Consider the following 24678-nt stretch of genomic DNA (forward strand, 5'->3'; position numbering starts at 1 on the left):
TTCCTTTCGTCCCTTTATTCTTCTCTTTCTTCCCTTCCTTTCGTCCCTTTATTCTTCTCTTTCTTCCCTTCCTTTCGTCCCTTTATTCTTCTCTTTCTTCCCTTCCTTTCGTCCCTTTATTCTTCTCTTTCTTCCCTTCCTTTCGTCCCTTTATTCTTCTCTTTCTTCCCTTCCTTTCGTCCCTTTATTCTTCTCTTTCTTCCCTTCCTTTCGTCCCTTTATTCTTCTCTTTCTTCCCTTCCTTTCGTCCCTTTATTCTTCTCTTTCTTCCCTTCCTTTCGTCCCTTTATTCTTCTCTTTCTTCCCTTCCTTTCGTCCCTTTATTCTTCTCTTTCTTCCCTTCCTTTCGTCCCTTTATTCTTCCCTTTCTTCCCTTCCTTTCGTCCCTTTATTCTTCCCTTTCTTCCCTTCCTTTCGTCCCTTTATTCTTCCCTTTCTTCCCTTCCTTTCGTCCCTTTATTCTTCCCTTTCTTCCCTTCCTTTCGTCCCTTTATTCTTCTCTTTCTTCCCTTCCTTTCGTCCCTTTATTCTTCCTTTCTTCCCTTCCTTTCGTCCCTTTATTCTTCTCTTTCTTCCCTTCCTTTCGTCCCTTTATTCTTCCCTTTCTTCCCTTCCTTTCGTCCCTTTATTCTTCTCTTTCTTCCCTTCCTTTCGTCCCTTTATTCTTCCCTTTCTTCCCTTCCTTTCGTCCCTTTATTCTTCTCTTTCTTCCCTTCCTTTCGTCCCTTTATTCTTCCCTTTCTTCCCTTCCTTTCGTCCCTTTATTCTTCTCTTTCTTCCCTTCCTTTCGTCCCTTTATTCTTCCCTTTCTTCCCTTCCTTTCGTCCCTTTATTCTTCCTTTCTTCCCTTCCTTTCGTCCCTTTATTCTTCCCTTTCTTCCCTTCCTTTCGTCCCTTTATTCTTCTCTTTCTTCCCTTCCTTTCGTCCCTTTATTCTTCCCTTTCTTCCCTTCCTTTCGTCCCTTTATTCTTCTCTTTCTTCCCTTCCTTTCGTCCCTTTATTCTTCCCTTTCTTCCCTTCCTTTCGTCCCTTTATTCTTCTCTTTCTTCCCTTCCTTTCGTCCCTTTATTCTTCTCTTTCTTCCCTTCCTTTCGTCCCTTTATTCTTCTCTTTCTTCCCTTCCTTTCGTCCCTTTATTCTTCTCTTTCTTCCCTTCCTTTCGTCCCTTTATTCTTCCCTTTCTTCCCTTCCTTTCGTCCCTTTATTCTTCTCTTTCTTCCCTTCCTTTCGTCCCTTTATTCTTCCCTTTCTTCCCTTCCTTTCGTCCCTTTATTCTTCTCTTTCTTCCCTTCCTTTCGTCCCTTTATTCTTCCCTTTCTTCCCTTCCTTTCGTCCCTTTATTCTTCTCTTTCTTCCCTTCCTTTCGTCCCTTTATTCTTCCCTTTCTTCCCTTCCTTTCGTCCCTTTATTCTTCTCTTTCTTCCCTTCCTTTCGTCCCTTTATTCTTCCCTTTCTTCCCTTCCTTTCGTCCCTTTATTCTTCCCTTTCTTCCCTTCCTTTCGTCCCTTTATTCTTCCCTTTCTTCCCTTCCTTTCGTCCCTTTATTCTTCCCTTTCTTCCCTTCCTTTCGTCCCTTTATTCTTCCCTTTCTTCCCTTCCTTTCGTCCCTTTATTCTTCCCTTTCTTCCCTTCCTTTCGTCCCTTTATTCTTCCCTTTCTTCCCTTCCTTTCGTCCCTTTATTCTTCCCTTTCTTCCCTTCCTTTCGTCCCTTTATTCTTCCCTTTCTTCCCTTCCTTTCGTCCCTTTATTCTTCCCTTTCTTCCCTTCCTTTCGTCCCTTTATTCTTCCCTTTCTTCCCTTCCTTTCGTCCCTTTATTCTTCCTTTCTTCCCTTCCTTTCGTCCCTTTATTCTTCCCTTTCTTCCCTTCCTTTCGTCCCTTTATTCTTCTCTTTCTTCCCTTCCTTTCGTCCCTTTATTCTTCCCTTTCTTCCCTTCCTTTCGTCCCTTTATTCTTCCCTTTCTTCCCTTCCTTTCGTCCCTTTATTCTTCCCTTTCTTCCCTTCCTTTCGTCCCTTTATTCTTCCCTTTCTTCCCTTCCTTTCGTCCCTTTATTCTTCCCTTTCTTCCCTTCCTTTCGTCCCTTTATTCTTCCCTTTCTTCCCTTCCTTTCGTCCCTTTATTCTTCCCTTTCTTCCCTTCCTTTCGTCCCTTTATTCTTCCCTTTCTTCCCTTCCTTTCGTCCCTTTATTCTTCCCTTTCTTCCCTTCCTTTCGTCCCTTTATTCTTCCCTTTCTTCCCTTCCTTTCGTCCCTTTATTCTTCCCTTTCTTCCCTTCCTTTCGTCCCTTTATTCTTCCCTTTCTTCCCTTCCTTTCGTCCCTTTATTCTTCCCTTTCTTCCCTTCCTTTCGTCCCTTTATTCTTCCCTTTCTTCCCTTCCTTTCGTCCCTTTATTCTTCCCTTTCTTCCCTTCCTTTCGTCCCTTTATTCTTCCCTTTCTTCCCTTCCTTTCGTCCCTTTATTCTTCCCTTTCTTCCCTTCCTTTCGTCCCTTTATTCTTCCCTTTCTTCCCTTCCTTTCGTCCCTTTATTCTTCCCTTTCTTCCCTTCCTTTCGTCCCTTTATTCTTCCCTTTCTTCCCTTCCTTTCGTCCCTTTATTCTTCCCTTTCTTCCCTTCCTTTCGTCCCTTTATTCTTCCCTTTCTTCCCTTCCTTTCGTCCCTTTATTCTTCCCTTTCTTCCCTTCCTTTCGTCCCTTTATTCTTCCCTTTCTTCCCTTCCTTTCGTCCCTTTATTCTTCCCTTTCTTCCCTTCCTTCCGTCCCTTTATTCTTCCCTTTCTTCCCTTCCTTTCGTCCCTTTATTCTTCCCTTTCTTCCCTTCCTTCCGTCCCTTTATTCTTCCCTTTCTTCCCTTCCTTTCGTCCCTTTATTCTTCCCTTTCTTCCCTTCCTTCCGTCCCTTTATTCTTCCCTTTCTTCCCTTCCTTCCGTCCCTTTATTCTTCTTCCTTCCTTCCGTCCCTTTAGTCTTCCCTTTCTTCCCTTCCTTCCGTCCCTTTATTCTTCCCTTTCTTCCCTTCCTTCCGTCCCTTTAGTCTTCCCTTTCTTCCCTTCCTTCCGTCCCTTTATTCTTCCCTTTCTTCCCTTCCTTCCGTCCCTTTAGTCTTCCCTTTCTTCCCTTCCTTCCGTCCCTTTATTCTTCCCTTTCTTCCCTTCCTTCCGTCCCTTTAGTCTTCCCTTTCTTCCCTTCCTTCCGTCCCTTTAGTCTTCCCTTTCTTCCCTTCCTTCCGTCCCTTTAGTCTTCCCTTTCTTCCCTTCCTTCCGTCCCTTTAGTCTTCCCTTTCTTCCCTTCCTTCCGTCCCTTTAGTCTTCCCTTTCTTCCCTTCCTTCCGTCCCTTTAGTCTTCCCTTTCTTCCCTTCCTTCCGTCCCTTTAGTCTTCCCTTTCTTCCCTTCCTTCCGTCCCTTTAGTCTTCCCTTTCTTCCCTTCCTTCCGTCCCTTTAGTCTTCCCTTTCTTCCCTTCCTTCCGTCCCTTTAGTCTTCCCTTTCTTCCCTTCCTTCCGTCCCTTTAGTCTTCCCTTTCTTCCCTTCCTTCCGTCCCTTTAGTCTTCCCTTTCTTCCCTTCCTTCCGTCCCTTTAGTCTTCCCTTTCTTCCCTTCCTTCCGTCCCTTTAGTCTTCCCTTTCTTCCCTTCCTTCCGTCCCTTTAGTCTTCCCTTTCTTCCCTTCCTTCCGTCCCTTTAGTCTTCCCTTTCTTCCCTTCCTTCCGTCCCTTTAGTCTTCCCTTTCTTCCCTTCCTTCCGTCCCTTTAGTCTTCCCTTTCTTCCCTTCCTTCCGTCCCTTTAGTCTTCCCTTTCTTCCCTTCCTTCCGTCCCTTTAGTCTTCCCTTTCTTCCCTTCCTTCCGTCCCTTTAGTCTTCCCTTTCTTCCCTTCCTTCCGTCCCTTTAGTCTTCCCTTTCTTCCCTTCCTTCCGTCCCTTTAGTCTTCCCTTTCTTCCCTTCCTTCCGTCCCTTTAGTCTTCCCTTTCTTCCCTTCCTTCCGTCCCTTTAGTCTTCCCTTTCTTCCCTTCCTTCCGTCCCTTTAGTCTTCCCTTTCTTCCCTTCCTTCCGTCCCTTTAGTCTTCCCTTTCTTCCCTTCCTTCCGTCCCTTTAGTCTTCCCTTTCTTCCCTTCCTTCCGTCCCTTTAGTCTTCCCTTTCTTCCCTTCCTTCCGTCCCTTTAGTCTTCCCTTTCTTCCCTTCCTTCCGTCCCTTTAGTCTTCCCTTTCTTCCCTTCCTTCCGTCCCTTTAGTCTTCCCTTTCTTCCCTTCCTTCCGTCCCTTTAGTCTTCCCTTTCTTCCCTTCCTTCCGTCCCTTTAGTCTTCCCTTTCTTCCCTTCCTTCCGTCCCTTTAGTCTTCCCTTTCTTCCCTTCCTTCCGTCCCTTTAGTCTTCCCTTTCTTCCCTTCCTTCCGTCCCTTTAGTCTTCCCTTTCTTCCCTTCCTTCCGTCCCTTTAGTCTTCCCTTTCTTCCCTTCCTTCCGTCCCTTTAGTCTTCCCTTTCTTCCCTTCCTTCCGTCCCTTTAGTCTTCCCTTTCTTCCCTTCCTTCCGTCCCTTTAGTCTTCCCTTTCTTCCCTTCCTTCCGTCCCTTTAGTCTTCCCTTTCTTCCCTTCCTTCCGTCCCTTTAGTCTTCCCTTTCTTCCCTTCCTTCCGTCCCTTTAGTCTTCCCTTTCTTCCCTTCCTTCCGTCCCTTTAGTCTTCCCTTTCTTCCCTTCCTTCCGTCCCTTTAGTCTTCCCTTTCTTCCCTTCCTTCCGTCCCTTTAGTCTTCCCTTTCTTCCCTTCCTTCCGTCCCTTTAGTCTTCCCTTTCTTCCCTTCCTTCCGTCCCTTTAGTCTTCCCTTTCTTCCCTTCCTTCCGTCCCTTTAGTCTTCCCTTTCTTCCCTTCCTTCCGTCCCTTTAGTCTTCCCTTTCTTCCCTTCCTTCCGTCCCTTTAGTCTTCCCTTTCTTCCCTTCCTTCCGTCCCTTTAGTCTTCCCTTTCTTCCCTTCCTTCCGTCCCTTTAGTCTTCCCTTTCTTCCCTTCCTTCCGTCCCTTTAGTCTTCCCTTTCTTCCCTTCCTTCCGTCCCTTTAGTCTTCCCTTTCTTCCCTTCCTTCCGTCCCTTTAGTCTTCCCTTTCTTCCCTTCCTTCCGTCCCTTTAGTCTTCCCTTTCTTCCCTTCCTTCCGTCCCTTTAGTCTTCCCTTTCTTCCCTTCCTTCCGTCCCTTTAGTCTTCCCTTTCTTCCCTTCCTTCCGTCCCTTTAGTCTTCCCTTTCTTCCCTTCCTTCCGTCCCTTTAGTCTTCCCTTTCTTCCCTTCCTTCCGTCCCTTTAGTCTTCCCTTTCTTCCCTTCCTTCCGTCCCTTTAGTCTTCCCTTTCTTCCCTTCCTTCCGTCCCTTTAGTCTTCCCTTTCTTCCCTTCCTTCCGTCCCTTTAGTCTTCCCTTTCTTCCCTTCCTTCCGTCCCTTTAGTCTTCCCTTTCTTCCCTTCCTTCCGTCCCTTTAGTCTTCCCTTTCTTCCCTTCCTTCCGTCCCTTTAGTCTTCCCTTTCTTCCCTTCCTTCCGTCCCTTTAGTCTTCCCTTTCTTCCCTTCCTTCCGTCCCTTTAGTCTTCCCTTTCTTCCCTTCCTTCCGTCCCTTTAGTCTTCCCTTTCTTCCCTTCCTTCCGTCCCTTTAGTCTTCCCTTTCTTCCCTTCCTTCCGTCCCTTTAGTCTTCCCTTTCTTCCCTTCCTTCCGTCCCTTTAGTCTTCCCTTTCTTCCCTTCCTTCCGTCCCTTTAGTCTTCCCTTTCTTCCCTTCCTTCCGTCCCTTTAGTCTTCCCTTTCTTCCCTTCCTTCCGTCCCTTTAGTCTTCCCTTTCTTCCCTTCCTTCCGTCCCTTTAGTCTTCCCTTTCTTCCCTTCCTTCCGTCCCTTTAGTCTTCCCTTTCTTCCCTTCCTTCCGTCCCTTTAGTCTTCCCTTTCTTCCCTTCCTTCCGTCCCTTTAGTCTTCCCTTTCTTCCCTTCCTTCCGTCCCTTTAGTCTTCCCTTTCTTCCCTTCCTTCCGTCCCTTTAGTCTTCCCTTTCTTCCCTTCCTTCCGTCCCTTTAGTCTTCCCTTTCTTCCCTTCCTTCCGTCCCTTTAGTCTTCCCTTTCTTCCCTTCCTTCCGTCCCTTTAGTCTTCCCTTTCTTCCCTTCCTTCCGTCCCTTTAGTCTTCCCTTTCTTCCCTTCCTTCCGTCCCTTTAGTCTTCCCTTTCTTCCCTTCCTTCCGTCCCTTTAGTCTTCCCTTTCTTCCCTTCCTTCCGTCCCTTTAGTCTTCCCTTTCTTCCCTTCCTTCCGTCCCTTTAGTCTTCCCTTTCTTCCCTTCCTTCCGTCCCTTTAGTCTTCCCTTTCTTCCCTTCCTTCCGTCCCTTTAGTCTTCCCTTTCTTCCCTTCCTTCCGTCCCTTTAGTCTTCCCTTTCTTCCCTTCCTTCCGTCCCTTTAGTCTTCCCTTTCTTCCCTTCCTTCCGTCCCTTTAGTCTTCCCTTTCTTCCCTTCCTTCCGTCCCTTTAGTCTTCCCTTTCTTCCCTTCCTTCCGTCCCTTTAGTCTTCCCTTTCTTCCCTTCCTTCCGTCCCTTTAGTCTTCCCTTTCTTCCCTTCCTTCCGTCCCTTTAGTCTTCCCTTTCTTCCCTTCCTTCCGTCCCTTTAGTCTTCCCTTTCTTCCCTTCCTTCCGTCCCTTTAGTCTTCCCTTTCTTCCCTTCCTTCCGTCCCTTTAGTCTTCCCTTTCTTCCCTTCCTTCCGTCCCTTTAGTCTTCCCTTTCTTCCCTTCCTTCCGTCCCTTTAGTCTTCCCTTTCTTCCCTTCCTTCCGTCCCTTTAGTCTTCCCTTTCTTCCCTTCCTTCCGTCCCTTTAGTCTTCCCTTTCTTCCCTTCCTTCCGTCCCTTTAGTCTTCCCTTTCTTCCCTTCCTTCCGTCCCTTTAGTCTTCCCTTTCTTCCCTTCCTTCCGTCCCTTTAGTCTTCCCTTTCTTCCCTTCCTTCCGTCCCTTTATCTTCCCTTTCTTCCCTTCCTTCCGTCCCTTTAGTCTTCCCTTTCTTCCCTTCCTTCCGTCCCTTTATTCTTCCCTTTCTTCCCTTCCTTCCGTCCCTTTAGTCTTCCCTTTCTTCCCTTCCTTCCGTCCCTTTATTCTTCCCTTTCTTCCCTTCCTTCCGTCCCTTTAGTCTTCCCTTTCTTCCCTTCCTTCCGTCCCTTTATTCTTCCCTTTCTTCCCTTCCTTCCGTCCCTTTATTCTTCCCTTTCTTCCCTTCCTTCCGTCCCTTTAGTCTTCCCTTTCTTCCCTTCCTTCCGTCCCTTTATCTTCCCTTTCTTCCCTTCCTTCCGTCCCTTTATCTTCCCTTTCTTCCCTTCCTTCCGTCCCTTTATTCTTCCCTTTCTTCCCTTCCTTTCGTCCCTTTATTCTTCCCTTTCTTCCCTTCCTTCCGTCCCTTTATTCTTCCCTTTCTTCCCTTCCTTCCGTCCCTTTATTCTTCCCTTTCTTCCCTTCCTTCCGTCCCTTTATTCTTCCCTTTCTTCCCTTCCTTTCGTCCCTTTATTCTTCCCTTTCTTCCCTTCCTTCCGTCCCTTTATTCTTCCCTTTCTTCCCTTCCTTTCGTCCCTTTATTCTTCCCTTTCTTCCCTTCCTTCCGTCCCTTTATTCTTCCCTTTCTTCCCTTCCTTTCGTCCCTTTATTCTTCCCTTTCTTCCCTTCCTTCCGTCCCTTTATTCTTCCCTTTCTTCCCTTCCTTTCGTCCCTTTATTCTTCCCTTTCTTCCCTTCCTTTCGTCCCTTTATTCTTCCCTTTCTTCCCTTCCTTTCGTCCCTTTATTCTTCCCTTTCTTCCCTTCCTTTCGTCCCTTTATTCTTCCCTTTCTTCCCTTCCTTTCGTCCCTTTATTCTTCCCTTTCTTCCCTTCCTTTCGTCCCTTTATTCTTCCCTTTCTTCCCTTCCTTTCGTCCCTTTATTCTTCCCTTTCTTCCCTTCCTTTCGTCCCTTTATTCTTCCCTTTCTTCCCTTCCTTTCGTCCCTTTATTCTTCCCTTTCTTCCCTTCCTTTCGTCCCTTTATTCTTCCCTTTCTTCCCTTCCTTTCGTCCCTTTATTCTTCCCTTTCTTCCCTTCCTTTCGTCCCTTTATTCTTCCCTTTCTTCCCTTCCTTTCGTCCCTTTATTCTTCCCTTTCTTCCCTTCCTTTCGTCCCTTTATTCTTCCCTTTCTTCCCTTCCTTTCGTCCCTTTATTCTTCCCTTTCTTCCCTTCCTTTCGTCCCTTTATTCTTCCCTTTCTTCCCTTCCTTTCGTCCCTTTATTCTTCCCTTTCTTCCCTTCCTTTCGTCCCTTTATTCTTCCCTTTCTTCCCTTCCTTTCGTCCCTTTATTCTTCCCTTTCTTCCCTTCCTTTCGTCCCTTTATTCTTCCCTTTCTTCCCTTCCTTTCGTCCCTTTATTCTTCCCTTTCTTCCCTTCCTTTCGTCCCTTTATTCTTCCCTTTCTTCCCTTCCTTTCGTCCCTTTATTCTTCTTTCTTCCCTTCCTTTCGTCCCTTTATTCTTCCCTTTCTTCCCTTCCTTTCGTCCCTTTATTCTTCTTTCTTCCCTTCCTTTCGTCCCTTTATTCTTCCCTTTCTTCCCTTCCTTTCGTCCCTTTATTCTTCTTTCTTCCCTTCCTTTCGTCCCTTTATTCTTCCCTTTCTTCCCTTCCTTTCGTCCCTTTATTCTTCTTTCTTCCCTTCCTTTCGTCCCTTTATTCTTCCCTTTCTTCCCTTCCTTTCGTCCCTTTATTCTTCTTTCTTCCCTTCCTTTCGTCCCTTTATTCTTCCCTTTCTTCCCTTCCTTTCGTCCCTTTATTCTTCCCTTTCTTCCCTTCCTTTCGTCCCTTTATTCTTCCCTTTCTTCCCTTCCTTTCGTCCCTTTATTCTTCCCTTTCTTCCCTTCCTTTCGTCCCTTTATTCTTCCCTTTCTTCCCTTCCTTTCGTCCCTTTATTCTTCCCTTTCTTCCCTTCCTTTCGTCCCTTTATTCTTCCCTTTCTTCCCTTCCTTTCGTCCCTTTATTCTTCCCTTTCTTCCCTTCCTTTCGTCCCTTTATTCTTCCCTTTCTTCCCTTCCTTTCGTCCCTTTATTCTTCCCTTTCTTCCCTTCCTTTCGTCCCTTTATTCTTCCCTTTCTTCCCTTCCTTTCGTCCCTTTATTCTTCCCTTTCTTCCCTTCCTTTCGTCCCTTTATTCTTCCCTTTCTTCCCTTCCTTTCGTCCCTTTATTCTTCCTTTCTTCCCTTCCTTTCGTCCCTTTATTCTTCCCTTTCTTCCCTTCCTTTCGTCCCTTTATTCTTCCCTTTCTTCCCTTCCTTTCGTCCCTTTATTCTTCCCTTTCTTCCCTTCCTTTCGTCCCTTTATTCTTCCCTTTCTTCCCTTCCTTTCGTCCCTTTATTCTTCCCTTTCTTCCCTTCCTTTCGTCCCTTTATTCTTCCCTTTCTTCCCTTCCTTTCGTCCCTTTATTCTTCCCTTTCTTCCCTTCCTTTCGTCCCTTTATTCTTCCTTTCTTCCCTTCCTTTCGTCCCTTTATTCTTCCCTTTCTTCCCTTCCTTTCGTCCCTTTATTCTTCCCTTTCTTCCCTTCCTTTCGTCCCTTTATTCTTCCCTTTCTTCCCTTCCTTTCGTCCCTTTATTCTTCCCTTTCTTCCCTTCCTTTCGTCCCTTTATTCTTCCCTTTCTTCCCTTCCTTTCGTCCCTTTATTCTTCCCTTTCTTCCCTTCCTTTCGTCCCTTTATTCTTCCCTTTCTTCCCTTCCTTTCGTCCCTTTATTCTTCCCTTTCTTCCCTTCCTTTCGTCCCTTTATTCTTCCCTTTCTTCCCTTCCTTTCGTCCCTTTATTCTTCCCTTTCTTCCCTTCCTTTCGTCCCTTTATTCTTCCCTTTCTTCCCTTCCTTTCGTCCCTTTATTCTTCCCTTTCTTCCCTTCCTTTCGTCCCTTTATTCTTCCTTTCTTCCCTTCCTTTCGTCCCTTTATTCTTCCCTTTCTTCCCTTCCTTTCGTCCCTTTATTCTTCTCTTTCTTCCCTTCCTTTCGTCCCTTTATTCTTCCCTTTCTTCCCTTCCTTTCGTCCCTTTATTCTTCCTTTCTTCCCTTCCTTTCGTCCCTTTATTCTTCCCTTTCTTCCCTTCCTTTCGTCCCTTTATTCTTCTCTTTCTTCCCTTCCTTTCGTCCCTTTATTCTTCCCTTTCTTCCCTTCCTTTCGTCCCTTTATTCTTCCTTTCTTCCCTTCCTTTCGTCCCTTTATTCTTCCCTTTCTTCCCTTCCTTTCGTCCCTTTATTCTTCCCTTTCTTCCCTTCCTTTCGTCCCTTTATTCTTCCCTTTCTTCCCTTCCTTTCGTCCCTTTATTCTTCCCTTTCTTCCCTTCCTTTCGTCCCTTTATTCTTCCCTTTCTTCCCTTCCTTTCGTCCCTTTATTCTTCCCTTTCTTCCCTTCCTTTCGTCCCTTTATTCTTCCCTTTCTTCCCTTCCTTTCGTCCCTTTATTCTTCCCTTTCTTCCCTTCCTTTCGTCCCTTTATTCTTCCTTTCTTCCCTTCCTTTCGTCCCTTTATTCTTCCCTTTCTTCCCTTCCTTTCGTCCCTTTATTCTTCCCTTTCTTCCCTTCCTTTCGTCCCTTTATTCTTCCCTTTCTTCCCTTCCTTTCGTCCCTTTATTCTTCTCTTTCTTCCCTTCCTTTCGTCCCTTTATTCTTCCCTTTCTTCCCTTCCTTTCGTCCCTTTATTCTTCCTTTCTTCCCTTCCTTTCGTCCCTTTATTCTTCCCTTTCTTCCCTTCCTTTCGTCCCTTTATTCTTCCCTTTCTTCCCTTCCTTTCGTCCCTTTATTCTTCCCTTTCTTCCCTTCCTTTCGTCCCTTTATTCTTCCCTTTCTTCCCTTCCTTTCGTCCCTTTATTCTTCCCTTTCTTCCCTTCCTTTCGTCCCTTTATTCTTCCCTTTCTTCCCTTCCTTTCGTCCCTTTATTCTTCCCTTTCTTCCCTTCCTTTCGTCCCTTTATTCTTCCCTTTCTTCCCTTCCTTTCGTCCCTTTATTCTTCCCTTTCTTCCCTTCCTTTCGTCCCTTTATTCTTCCCTTTCTTCCCTTCCTTTCGTCCCTTTATTCTTCCCTTTCTTCCCTTCCTTTCGTCCCTTTATTCTTCCCTTTCTTCCCTTCCTTTCGTCCCTTTATTCTTCCCTTTCTTCCCTTCCTTTCGTCCCTTTATTCTTCCCTTTCTTCCCTTCCTTTCGTCCCTTTATTCTTCCCTTTCTTCCCTTCCTTTCGTCCCTTTATTCTTCCCTTTCTTCCCTTCCTTTCGTCCCTTTATTCTTCCCTTTCTTCCCTTCCTTTCGTCCCTTTATTCTTCCCTTTCTTCCCTTCCTTTCGTCCCTTTATTCTTCCCTTTCTTCCCTTCCTTTCGTCCCTTTATTCTTCCCTTTCTTCCCTTCCTTTCGTCCCTTTATTCTTCCCTTTCTTCCCTTCCTTTCGTCCCTTTATTCTTCCCTTTCTTCCCTTCCTTTCGTCCCTTTATTCTTCCCTTTCTTCCCTTCCTTTCGTCCCTTTATTCTTCCCTTTCTTCCCTTCCTTTCGTCCCTTTATTCTTCCCTTTCTTCCCTTCCTTTCGTCCCTTTATTCTTCCCTTTCTTCCCTTCCTTTCGTCCCTTTATTCTTCCCTTTCTTCCCTTCCTTTCGTCCCTTTATTCTTCCCTTTCTTCCCTTCCTTTCGTCCCTTTATTCTTCCCTTTCTTCCCTTCCTTTCGTCCCTTTATTCTTCCCTTTCTTCCCTTCCTTTCGTCCCTTTATTCTTCCCTTTCTTCCCTTCCTTTCGTCCCTTTATTCTTCCCTTTCTTCCCTTCCTTTCGTCCCTTTATTCTTCCCTTTCTTCCCTTCCTTTCGTCCCTTTATTCTTCCCTTTCTTCCCTTCCTTTCGTCCCTTTATTCTTCCCTTTCTTCCCTTCCTTTCGTCCCTTTATTCTTCCCTTTCTTCCCTTCCTTTCGTCCCTTTATTCTTCCCTTTCTTCCCTTCCTTTCGTCCCTTTATTCTTCCCTTTCTTCCCTTCCTTTCGTCCCTTTATTCTTCCCTTTCTTCCCTTCCTTTCGTCCCTTTATTCTTCCCTTTCTTCCCTTCCTTTCGTCCCTTTATTCTTCCCTTTCTTCCCTTCCTTTCGTCCCTTTATTCTTCCCTTTCTTCCCTTCCTTTCGTCCCTTTATTCTTCCCTTTCTTCCCTTCCTTTCGTCCCTTTATTCTTCCCTTTCTTCCCTTCCTATTCTTCCCTTTCTTCCCTTCCTTTCGTCCCTTTATTCTTCCCTTTCTTCCCTTCCTTTCGTCCCTTTATTCTTCCCTTTCTTCCCTTCCTTTCGTCCCTTTATTCTTCCCTTTCTTCCCTTCCTTTCGTCCCTTTATTCTTCCCTTTCTTCCCTTCCTTTCGTCCCTTTATTCTTCCCTTTCTTCCCTTCCTTTCGTCCCTTTATTCTTCCCTTTCTTCCCTTCCTTTCGTCCCTTTATTCTTCCCTTTCTTCCCTTCCTTTCGTCCCTTTATTCTTCCCTTTCTTCCCTTCCTTTCGTCCCTTTATTCTTCCCTTTCTTCCCTTCCTTTCGTCCCTTTATTCTTCCCTTTCTTCCCTTCCTTTCGTCCCTTTATTCTTCCCTTTCTTCCCTTCCTTTCGTCCCTTTATTCTTCCCTTTCTTCCCTTCCTTTCGTCCCTTTATTCTTCCCTTTCTTCCCTTCCTTTCGTCCCTTTATTCTTCCCTTTCTTCCCTTCCTTTCGTCCCTTTATTCTTCCCTTTCTTCCCTTCCTTTCGTCCCTTTATTCTTCCCTTTCTTCCCTTCCTTTCGTCCCTTTATTCTTCCCTTTCTTCCCTTCCTTTCGTCCCTTTATTCTTCCTTTCTTCCCTTCCTTTCGTCCCTTTATTCTTCCCTTTCTTCCCTTCCTTTCGTCCCTTTATTCTTCCCTTTCTTCCCTTCCTTTCGTCCCTTTATTCTTCCCTTTCTTCCCTTCCTTTCGTCCCTTTATTCTTCCCTTTCTTCCCTTCCTTTCGTCCCTTTATTCTTCTCTTTCTTCCCTTCCTTTCGTCCCTTTATTCTTCCCTTTCTTCCCTTCCTTTCGTCCCTTTATTCTTCTCTTTCTTCCCTTCCTTTCGTCCCTTTATTCTTCCCTTTCTTCCCTTCCTTTCGTCCCTTTATTCTTCTCTTTCTTCCCTTCCTTTCGTCCCTTTATTCTTCTCTTTCTTCCCTTCCTTTCGTCCCTTTATTCTTCCCTTTCTTCCCTTCCTTTCGTCCCTTTATTCTTCCCTTTCTTCCCTTCCTTTCGTCCCTTTATTCTTCCCTTTCTTCCCTTCCTTTCGTCCCTTTATTCTTCCCTTTCTTCCCTTCCTTTCGTCCCTTTATTCTTCCCTTTCTTCCCTTCCTTTCGTCCCTTTATTCTTCCCTTTCTTCCCTTCCTTTCGTCCCTTTATTCTTCCCTTTCTTCCCTTCCTTTCGTCCCTTTATTCTTCCCTTTCTTCCCTTCCTTTCGTCCCTTTATTCTTCCCTTTCTTCCCTTCCTTTCGTCCCTTTATTCTTCCCTTTCTTCCCTTCCTTTCGTCCCTTTATTCTTCCCTTTCTTCCCTTCCTTTCGTCCCTTTATTCTTCCTTTCTTCCCTTCCTTTCGTCCCTTTATTCTTCCCTTTCTTCCCTTCCTTTCGTCCCTTTATTCTTCCCTTTCTTCCCTTCCTTTCGTCCCTTTATTCTTCCCTTTCTTCCCTTCCTTTCGTCCCTTTATTCTTCCCTTTCTTCCCTTCCTTTCGTCCCTTTATTCTTCCCTTTCTTCCCTTCCTTTCGTCCCTTTATTCTTCCCTTTCTTCCCTTCCTTTCGTCCCTTTATTCTTCCCTTTCTTCCCTTCCTTTCGTCCCTTTATTCTTCCCTTTCTTCCCTTCCTTTCGTCCCTTTATTCTTCCCTTTCTTCCCTTCCTTTCGTCCCTTTATTCTTCCCTTTCTTCCCTTCCTTTCGTCCCTTTATTCTTCCCTTTCTTCCCTTCCTTTCGTCCCTTTATTCTTCCCTTTCTTCCCTTCCTTTCGTCCCTTTATTCTTCCCTTTCTTCCCTTCCTTTCGTCCCTTTATTCTTCCCTTTCTTCCCTTCCTTTCGTCCCTTTATTCTTCCCTTTCTTCCCTTCCTTTCGTCCCTTTATTCTTCCCTTTCTTCCCTTCCTTTCGTCCCTTTATTCTTCCCTTTCTTCCCTTCCTTTCGTCCCTTTATTCTTCCCTTTCTTCCCTTCCTTTCGTCCCTTTATTCTTCCCTTTCTTCCCTTCCTTTCGTCCCTTTATTCTTCCCTTTCTTCCCTTCCTTTCGTCCCTTTATTCTTCCCTTTCTTCCCTTCCTTTCGTCCCTTTATTCTTCCCTTTCTTCCCTTCCTTTCGTCCCTTTATTCTTCCCTTTCTTCCCTTCCTTTCGTCCCTTTATTCTTCCTTTCTTCCCTTCCTTTCGTCCCTTTATTCTTCCCTTTCTTCCCTTCCTTTCGTCCCTTTATTCTTCCCTTTCTTCCCTTCCTTTCGTCCCTTTATTCTTCCCTTTCTTCCCTTCCTTTCGTCCCTTTATTCTTCCCTTTCTTCCCTTCCTTTCGTCCCTTTATTCTTCCCTTTCTTCCCTTCCTTTCGTCCCTTTATTCTTCCCTTTCTTCCCTTCCTTTCGTCCCTTTATTCTTCCCTTTCTTCCCTTCCTTTCGTCCCTTTATTCTTCCCTTTCTTCCCTTCCTTTCGTCCCTTTATTCTTCCCTTTCTTCCCTTCCTTTCGTCCCTTTATTCTTCCCTTTCTTCCCTTCCTTTCGTCCCTTTATTCTTCCTTTCTTCCCTTCCTTTCGTCCCTTTATTCTTCCCTTTCTTCCCTTCCTTTCGTCCCTTTATTCTTCCCTTTCTTCCCTTCCTTTCGTCCCTTTATTCTTCCCTTTCTTCCCTTCCTTTCGTCCCTTTATTCTTCCTTTCTTCCCTTCCTTTCGTCCCTTTATTCTTCCCTTTCTTCCCTTCCTTTCGTCCCTTTATTCTTCTCTTTCTTCCCTTCCTTTCGTCCCTTTATTCTTCCCTTTCTTCCCTTCCTTTCGTCCCTTTATTCTTCCTTTCTTCCCTTCCTTTCGTCCCTTTATTCTTCCTTTCTTCCCTTCCTTTCGTCCCTTTATTCTTCTCTTTCTTCCCTTCCTTTCGTCCCTTTATTCTTCTCTTTCTTCCCTTCCTTTCGTCCCTTTATTCTTCCTTTCTTCCCTTCCTTTCGTCCCTTTATTCTTCCTTTCTTCCCTTCCTTTCGTCCCTTTATTCTTCCTTTCTTCCCTTCCTTTCGTCCCTTTATTCTTCTCTTTCTTCCCTTCCTTTCGTCCCTTTATTCTTCCCTTTCTTCCCTTCCTTTCGTCCCTTTATTCTTCTCTTTCTTCCCTTCCTTTCGTCCCTTTATTCTTCCCTTTCTTCCCTTCCTTTCGTCCCTTTATTCTTCTCTTTCTTCCCTTCCTTTCGTCCCTTTATTCTTCCCTTTCTTCCCTTCCTTTCGTCCCTTTATTCTTCTCTTTCTTCCCTTCCTTTCGTCCCTTTATTCTTCCTTTCTTCCCTTCCTTTCGTCCCTTTATTCTTCCTTTCTTCCCTTCCTTTCGTCCCTTTATTCTTCCCTTTCTTCCCTTCCTTTCGTCCCTTTATTCTTCCCTTTCTTCCCTTCCTTTCGTCCCTTTATTCTTCCCTTTCTTCCCTTCCTTTCGTCCCTTTATTCTTCCTTTCTTCCCTTCCTTTCGTCCCTTTATTCTTCCCTTTCTTCCCTTCCTTTCGTCCCTTTATTCTTCCCTTTCTTCCCTTCCTTTCGTCCCTTTATTCTTCCCTTTCTTCCCTTCCTTTCGTCCCTTTATTCTTCCCTTTCTTCCCTTCCTTTCGTCCCTTTATTCTTCCCTTTCTTCCCTTCCTTTCGTCCCTTTATTCTTCCTTTCTTCCCTTCCTTTCGTCCCTTTATTCTTCCTTTCTTCCCTTCCTTTCGTCCCTTTATTCTTCCCTTTCTTCCCTTCCTTTCGTCCCTTTATTCTTCCCTTTCTTCCCTTCCTTTCGTCCCTTTATTCTTCCCTTTCTTCCCTTCCTTTCGTCCCTTTATTCTTCCCTTTCTTCCCTTCCTTTCGTCCCTTTATTCTTCCCTTTCTTCCCTTCCTTTCGTCCCTTTATTCTTCCCTTTCTTCCCTTCCTTTCGTCCCTTTATTCTTCCCTTTCTTCCCTTCCTTTCGTCCCTTTATTCTTCCTTTCTTCCCTTCCTTTCGTCCCTTTATTCTTCCCTTTCTTCCCTTCCTTTCGTCCCTTTATTCTTCCCTTTCTTCCCTTCCTTTCGTCCCTTTATTCTTCTCTTTCTTCCCTTCCTTTCGTCCCTTTATTCTTCCCTTTCTTCCCTTCCTTTCGTCCCTTTATTCTTCTCTTTCTTCCCTTCCTTTCGTCCCTTTATTCTTCCCTTTCTTCCCTTCCTTTCGTCCCTTTATTCTTCTCTTTCTTCCCTTCCTTTCGTCCCTTTATTCTTCCTTTCTTCCCTTCCTTTCGTCCCTTTATTCTTCTCTTTCTTCCCTTCCTTTCGTCCCTTTATTCTTCCTTTCTTCCCTTCCTTTCGTCCCTTTATTCTTCCTTTCTTCCCTTCCTTTCGTCCCTTTATTCTTCTCTTTCTTCCCTTCCTTTCGTCCCTTTATTCTTCTCTTTCTTCCCTTCCTTTCGTCCCTTTATTCTTCTCTTTCTTCCCTTCCTTTCGTCCCTTTATTCTTCTCTTTCTTCCCTTCCTTTCGTCCCTTTATTCTTCTCTTTCTTCCCTTCCTTTCGTCCCTTTATTCTTCTCTTTCTTCCCTTCCTTTCGTCCCTTTATTCTTCTCTTTCTTCCCTTCCTTTCGTCCCTTTATTCTTCTCTTTCTTCCCTTCCTTTCGTCCCTTTATTCTTCTCTTTCTTCCCTTCCTTTCGTCCCTTTATTCTTCTCTTTCTTCCCTTCCTTTCGTCCCTTTATTCTTCTCTTTCTTCCCTTCCTTTCGTCCCTTTATTCTTCTCTTTCTTCCCTTCCTTTCGTCCCTTTATTCTTCTCTTTCTTCCCTTCCTTTCGTCCCTTTATTCTTCTCTTTCTTCCCTTCCTTTCGTCCCTTTATTCTTCTCTTTCTTCCCTTCCTTTCGTCCCTTTATTCTTCTCTTTCTTCCCTTCCTTTCGTCCCTTTATTCTTCTCTTTCTTCCCTTCCTTTCGTCCCTTTATTCTTCTCTTTCTTCCCTTCCTTTCGTCCCTTTATTCTTCTCTTTCTTCCCTTCCTTTCGTCCCTTTATTCTTCTCTTTCTTCCCTTCCTTTCGTCCCTTTATTCTTCTCTTTCTTCCCTTCCTTTCGTCCCTTTATTCTTCTCTTTCTTCCCTTCCTTTCGTCCCTTTATTCTTCTCTTTCTTCCCTTCCTTTCGTCCCTTTATTCTTCTCTTTCTTCCCTTCCTTTCGTCCCTTTATTCTTCTCTTTCTTCCCTTCCTTTCGTCCCTTTATTCTTCTCTTTCTTCCCTTCCTTTCGTCCCTTTATTCTTCTCTTTCTTCCCTTCCTTTCGTCCCTTTATTCTTCTCTTTCTTCCCTTCCTTTCGTCCCTTTATTCTTCTCTTTCTTCCCTTCCTTTCGTCCCTTTATTCTTCTCTTTCTTCCCTTCCTTTCGTCCCTTTATTCTTCTCTTTCTTCCCTTCCTTTCGTCCCTTTATTCTTCTCTTTCTTCCCTTCCTTTCGTCCCTTTATTCTTCTCTTTCTTCCCTTCCTTTCGTCCCTTTATTCTTCTCTTTCTTCCCTTCCTTTCGTCCCTTTATTCTTCCTTTCTTCCCTTCCTTTCGTCCCTTTATTCTTCTCTTTCTTCCCTTCCTTTCGTCCCTTTATTCTTCTCTTTCTTCCCTTCCTTTCGTCCCTTTATTCTTCTCTTTCTTCCCTTCCTTTCGTCCCTTTATTCTTCCCTTTCTTCCCTTCCTTTCGTCCCTTTATTCTTCTCTTTCTTCCCTTCCTTTCGTCCCTTTATTCTTCCTTTCTTCCCTTCCTTTCGTCCCTTTATTCTTCTCTTTCTTCCCTTCCTTTCGTCCCTTTATTCTTCCCTTTCTTCCCTTCCTTTCGTCCCTTTATTCTTCCCTTTCTTCCCTTCCTTTCGTCCCTTTATTCTTCCCTTTCTTCCCTTCCTTTCGTCCCTTTATTCTTCCTTTCTTCCCTTCCTTTCGTCCCTTTATTCTTCCCTTTCTTCCCTTCCTTTGTCCCTTTATTCTTCTCTTTCTTCCCTTCCTTTCGTCCCTTTATTCTTCCCTTTCTTCCCTTCCTTTCGTCCCTTTATTCTTCCCTTTCTTCCCTTCCTTTCGTCCCTTTATTCTTCCCTTTCTTCCCTTCCTTTCGTCCCTTTATTCTTCCCTTTCTTCCCTTCCTTTCGTCCCTTTATTCTTCCCTTTCTTCCCTTCCTTTCGTCCCTTTATTCTTCCCTTTCTTCCCTTCCTTTCGTCCCTTTATTCTTCCCTTTCTTCCCTTCCTTTCGTCCCTTTATTCTTCCCTTTCTTCCCTTCCTTTCGTCCCTTTATTCTTCCCTTTCTTCCCTTCCTTTCGTCCCTTTATTCTTCCTTTCTTCCCTTCCTTTCGTCCCTTTATTCTTCCCTTTCTTCCCTTCCTTTCGTCCCTTTATTCTTCCCTTTCTTCCCTTCCTTTCGTCCCTTTATTCTTCCCTTTCTTCCCTTCCTTTCGTCCCTTTATTCTTCCCTTTCTTCCCTTCCTTTCGTCCCTTTATTCTTCCTTTCTTCCCTTCCTTTCGTCCCTTTATTCTTCCCTTTCTTCCCTTCCTTTCGTCCCTTTATTCTTCTTTCTTCCCTTCCTTTCGTCCCTTTATTCTTCCCTTTCTTCCCTTCCTTTCGTCCCTTTATTCTTCTCTTTCTTCCCTTCCTTTCGTCCCTTTATTCTTCCCTTTCTTCCCTTCCTTTCGTCCCTTTATTCTTCTCTTTCTTCCCTTCCTTTCGTCCCTTTATTCTTCTCTTTCTTCCCTTCCTTTCGTCCCTTTATTCTTCTCTTTCTTCCCTTCCTTTCGTCCCTTTATTCTTCTCTTTCTTCCCTTCCTTTCGTCCCTTTATTCTTCTCTTTCTTCCCTTCCTTTCGTCCCTTTATTCTTCTCTTTCTTCCCTTCCTTTCGTCCCTTTATTCTTCTCTTTCTTCCCTTCCTTTCGTCCCTTTATTCTTCTCTTTCTTCCCTTCCTTTCGTCCCTTTATTCTTCTCTTTCTTCCCTTCCTTTCGTCCCTTTATTCTTCTCTTTCTTCCCTTCCTTTCGTCCCTTTATTCTTCTCTTTCTTCCCTTCCTTTCGTCCCTTTATTCTTCTCTTTCTTCCCTTCCTTTCGTCCTTTATTCTTCTCTTTCTTCCCTTCCTTTCGTCCCTTTATTCTTCTCTTTCTTCCCTTCCTTTCGTCCCTTTATTCTTCTCTTTCTTCCCTTCCTTTCGTCCCTTTATTCTTCTCTTTCTTCCCTTCCTTTCGTCCCTTTATTCTTCTCTTTCTTCCCTTCCTTTCGTCCCTTTATTCTTCTCTTTCTTCCCTTCCTTTCGTCCCTTTATTCTTCTCTTTCTTCCCTTCCTTTCGTCCCTTTATTCTTCTCTTTCTTCCCTTCCTTTCGTCCCTTTATTCTTCTCTTTCTTCCCTTCCTTTCGTCCCTTTATTCTTCTCTTTCTTCCCTTCCTTTCGTCCCTTTATTCTTCTCTTTCTTCCCTTCCTTTCGTCCCTTTATTCTTCTCTTTCTTCCCTTCCTTTCGTCCCTTTATTCTTCTCTTTCTTCCCTTCCTTTCGTCCCTTTATTCTTCTCTTTCTTCCCTTCCTTTCGTCCCTTTATTCTTCTCTTTCTTCCCTTCCTTTCGTCCCTTTATTCTTCTCTTTCTTCCCTTCCTTTCGTCCCTTTATTCTTCTCTTTCTTCCCTTCCTTTCGTCCCTTTATTCTTCTCTTTCTTCCCTTCCTTTCGTCCCTTTATTCTTCTCTTTCTTCCCTTCCTTTCGTCCCTTTATTCTTCTCTTTCTTCCCTTCCTTTCGTCCCTTTATTCTTCTCCTTTCTTCCCTTCCTTTCGTCCCTTTATTCTTCTCTTTCTTCCCTTCCTTTCGTCCCTTTATTCTTCTTTCTTCCCTTCCTTTCGTCCCTTTATTCTTCTCTTTCTTCCCTTCCTTTCGTCCCTTTATTCTTCTCTTTCTTCCCTTCCTTTCGTCCCTTTATTCTTCTCTTTCTTCCCTTCCTTTCGTCCCTTTATTCTTCTCTTTCTTCCCTTCCTTTCGTCCCTTTATTCTTCTCTTTCTTCCCTTCCTTTCGTCCCTTTATTCTTCTCTTTCTTCCCTTCCTTTCGTCCCTTTATTCTTCTCTTTCTTCCCTTCCTTTCGTCCCTTTATTCTTCTCTTTCTTCCCTTCCTTTCGTCCCTTTATTCTTCCTTTCTTCCCTTCCTTTCGTCCCTTTATTCTTCCTTTCTTCCCTTCCTTTCGTCCCTTTATTCTTCCCTTTCTTCCCTTCCTTTCGTCCCTTTATTCTTCCCTTTCTTCCCTTCCTTTCGTCCCTTTATTCTTCTCTTTCTTCCCTTCCTTTCGTCCCTTTATTCTTCCTTTCTTCCCTTCCTTTCGTCCCTTTATTCTTCCCTTTCTTCCCTTCCTTTCGTCCCTTTATTCTTCTCTTTCTTCCCTTCCTTTCGTCCCTTTATTCTTCTCTTTCTTCCCTTCCTTTCGTCCCTTTATTCTTCTCTTTCTTCCCTTCCTTTCGTCCCTTTATTCTTCTCTTTCTTCCCTTCCTTTCGTCCCTTTATTCTTCCCTTTCTTCCCTTTATTCTTCCCTTTCTTCCCTTCCTTTCGTCCCTTTATTCTTCCCTTTCTTCCCTTCCTTTCGTCCCTTTATTCTTCTCTTTCTTCCCTTCCTTTCGTCCCTTTATTCTTCCCTTTCTTCCCTTCCTTTCGTCCCTTTATTCTTCCCTTTCTTCCCTTCCTTTCGTCCCTTTATTCTTCCCTTTCTTCCCTTCCTTTCGTCCCTTTATTCTTCCCTTTCTTCCCTTCCTTTCGTCCCTTTATTCTTCTCTTTCTTCCCTTCCTTTCGTCTCTTTATTCTTCCCTTTCTTCCCTTCCTTTCGTCCCTTTATTCTTCCCTTTCTTCCCTTCCTTTCGTCCCTTTATTCTTCCCTTTCTTCCCTTCCTTTCGTCCCTTTATTCTTCCCTTTCTTCCCTTCCTTTCGTCCCTTTATTCTTCCCTTTCTTCCCTTCCTTTCGTCCCTTTATTCTTCCCTTTCTTCCCTTCCTTTCGTCTCTTTATTCTTCCCTTTCTTCCCTTCCTTTCGTCTCTTTATTCTTCCCTTTCTTCCCTTCCTTTCGTCCCTTTATTCTTCTCTTTCTTCCCTTCCTTTCGTCCCTTTATTCTTCTCTTTCTTCCCTTCCTTTCGTCCCTTTATTCTTCTCTTTCTTCCCTTCCTTTCGTCCCTTTATTCTTCTCTTTCTTCCCTTCCTTTCGTCCCTTTATTCTTCTCTTTCTTCCCTTCCTTTCGTCCCTTTATTCTTCTCTTTCTTCCCTTCCTTTCGTCCCTTTATTCTTCTCTTTCTTCCCTTCCTTTCGTCCCTTTATTCTTCTCTTTCTTCCCTTCCTTTCGTCCCTTTATTCTTCTCTTTCTTCCCTTCCTTTCGTCTCTTTATTCTTCTCTTTCTTCCCTTCCTTTCGTCTCTTTATTCTTCTCTTTCTTCCCTTCCTTTCGTCTCTTTATTCTTCTCTTTCTTCCCTTCCTTTCGTCTCTTTATTCTTCTCTTTCTTCCCTTCCTTTCGTCCTTTATTCTTCTCTTTCTTCCCTTCCTTTCGTCCCTTTATTCTTCTCTTTCTTCCCTTCCTTTCGTCTCTTTATTCTTCTCTTTCTTCCCTTCCTTTCGTCTCTTTATTCTTCTCTTTCTTCCCTTCCTTTCGTCTCTTTATTCTTCTCTTTCTTCCCTTCCTTTCGTCCCTTTATTCTTCTCTTTCTTCCCTTCCTTTCGTCCCTTTATTCTTCTCTTTCTTCCCTTCCTTTCGTCCCTTTATTCTTCTCTTTCTTCCCTTCCTTTCGTCCCTTTATTCTTCTCTTTCTTCCCTTCCTTTCGTCCCTTTATTCTTCTCTTTCTTCCCTTCCTTTCGTCCCTTTATTCTTCTCTTTCTTCCCTTCCTTTCGTCCCTTTATTCTTCTCTTTCTTCCCTTCCTTTCGTCCCTTTATTCTTCTCTTTCTTCCCTTCCTTTCGTCCCTTTATTCTTCTCTTTCTTCCCTTCCTTTCGTCCCTTTATTCTTCTCTTTCTTCCCTTCCTTTCGTCCCTTTATTCTTCTCTTTCTTCCCTTCCTTTCGTCCCTTTATTCTTCCCTTTCTTCCCTTCCTTTCGTCCCTTTATTCTTCTCTTTCTTCCCTTCCTTTCGTCCCTTTATTCTTCCCTTTCTTCCCTTCCTTTCGTCCCTTTATTCTTCCCTTTCTTCCCTTCCTTTCGTCCCTTTATTCTTCTCTTTCTTCCCTTCCTTTCGTCCCTTTATTCTTCTCTTTCTTCCCTTCCTTTCGTCCCTTTATTCTTCTCTTTCTTCCCTTCCTTTCGTCCCTTTATTCTTCTCTTTCTTCCCTTCCTTTCGTCCCTTTATTCTTCCTTTCTTCCCTTCCTTTCGTCCCTTTATTCTTCTCTTTCTTCCCTTCCTTTCGTCCCTTTATTCTTCTCTTTCTTCCCTTCCTTTCGTCCTTTATTCTTCCTTTCTTCCCTTCCTTTCGTCCCTTTATTCTTCTCTTTCTTCCCTTCCTTTCGTCCCTTTATTCTTCTCTTTCTTCCCTTCCTTTCGTCCCTTTATTCTTCTCTTTCTTCCCTTCCTTTCGTCTCTTTATTCTTCTCTTTCTTCCCTTCCTTTCGTCTCTTTATTCTTCTCTTTCTTCCCTTCCTTTCGTCTCTTTATTCTTCTCTTTCTTCCCTTCCTTTCGTCCTTTATTCTTCTCTTTCTTCCCTTCCTTTCGTCTCTTTATTCTTCTCTTTCTTCCCTTCCTTTCGTCTCTTTATTCTTCTCTTTCTTCCCTTCCTTTCGTCCCTTTATTCTTCTCTTTCTTCCCTTCCTTTCGTCCCTTTATTCTTCTCTTTCTTCCCTTCCTTTCGTCTCTTTATTCTTCTCTTTCTTCCCTTCCTTTCGTCCCTTTATTCTTCCCTTTCTTCCCTTCCTTTCGTCCCTTTATTCTTCTCTTTCTTCCCTTCCTTTCGTCCCTTTATTCTTCTCTTTCTTCCCTTCCTTTCGTCCCTTTATTCTTCTCTTTCTTCCCTTCCTTTCGTCCCTTTATTCTTCTCTTTCTTCCCTTCCTTTCGTCCCTTTATTCTTCCCTTTCTTCCCTTCCTTTCGTCCCTTTATTCTTCTCTTTCTTCCCTTCCTTTCGTCTCTTTATTCTTCTCTTTCTTCCCTTCCTTTCGTCCTTTATTCTTCCTTTCTTCCCTTCCTTTCGTCTCTTTATTCTTCTCTTTCTTCCCTTCCTTTCGTCCCTTTATTCTTCTCTTTCTTCCCTTCCTTTCGTCCCTTTATTCTTCTCTTTCTTCCCTTCCTTTCGTCCCTTTATTCTTCTCTTTCTTCCCTTCCTTTCGTCTCTTTATTCTTCTCTTTCTTCCCTTCCTTTCGTCTCTTTATTCTTCTCTTTCTTCCCTTCCTTTCGTCCCTTTATTCTTCTCTTTCTTCCCTTCCTTTCGTCCCTTTATTCTTCTCTTTCTTCCCTTCCTTTCGTCCCTTTATTCTTCTCTTTCTTCCCTTCCTTTCGTCCCTTTATTCTTCTCTTTCTTCCCTTCCTTTCGTCCCTTTATTCTTCTCTTTCTTCCCTTCCTTTCGTCCCTTTATTCTTCTCTTTCTTCCCTTCCTTTCGTCCCTTTATTCTTCTCTTTCTTCCCTTCCTTTCGTCCCTTTATTCTTCTCTTTCTTCCCTTCCTTTCGTCCCTTTATTCTTCTCTTTCTTCCCTTCCTTTCGTCTCTTTATTCTTCTCTTTCTTCCCTTCCTTTCGTCTCTTTATTCTTCTCTTTCTTCCCTTCCTTTCGTCTCTTTATTCTTCCTTTCTTCCCTTCCTTTCGTCCTTTATTCTTCTCTTTCTTCCCTTCCTTTCGTGTCTTTATTCTTCTCTTTCTTCCCTTCCTTTCGTCCCTTTATTCTTCTCTTTCTTCCCTTCCTTTCGTCTCTTTATTCTTCTCTTTCTTCCCTTCCTTTCGTCTCTTTATTCTTCTCTTTCTTCCCTTCCTTCCGTCTCTTTATTCTTCTCTTTCTTCCCTTCCTTTCGTCTCTTTATTCTTCCTTTCTTCCCTTCCTTTCGTCTCTTTATTCTTCCCTTTCTTCCCTTCCTTTCGTCCCTTTATTCTTCCCTTTCTTCCCTTCCTTTGGTCCCTTTATTCTTCCCTTTCTTCCCTTCCTTTGGTCCCTTTATTCTTCCCTTTCTTCCCTTCCTTTGGTCCCTTTATTCTTCCCTTTCTTCCCTTCCTTTGGTCCCTTTATTCTTCTCTTTCTTCCCTTCCTTTGGTCCCTTTATTCTTCTCTTTCTTCCCTTCCTTTCGTCCCTTTATTCTTCCTTTCTTCCCTTCCTTTGGTCCCTTTATTCTTCCCTTTCTTCCCTTCCTTTCGTCTCTTTATTCTTCCCTTTCTTCCCTTCCTTTCGTCCCTTTATTCTTCCCTTTCTTCCCTTCCTTTCGTCTCTTTATTCTTCCCTTTCTTCCCTTCCTTTCGTCCCTTTATTCTTCCCTTTCTTCCCTTCCTTTCGTCCCTTTATTCTTCCCTTTCTTCCCTTCCTTTCGTCCCTTTATTCTTC

The sequence above is a fragment of the Palaemon carinicauda genome, chromosome 3, assembly GCF_036898095.1.
Source record: "Palaemon carinicauda isolate YSFRI2023 chromosome 3, ASM3689809v2, whole genome shotgun sequence".
Taxonomy (NCBI): domain Eukaryota; kingdom Metazoa; phylum Arthropoda; class Malacostraca; order Decapoda; family Palaemonidae; genus Palaemon; species Palaemon carinicauda.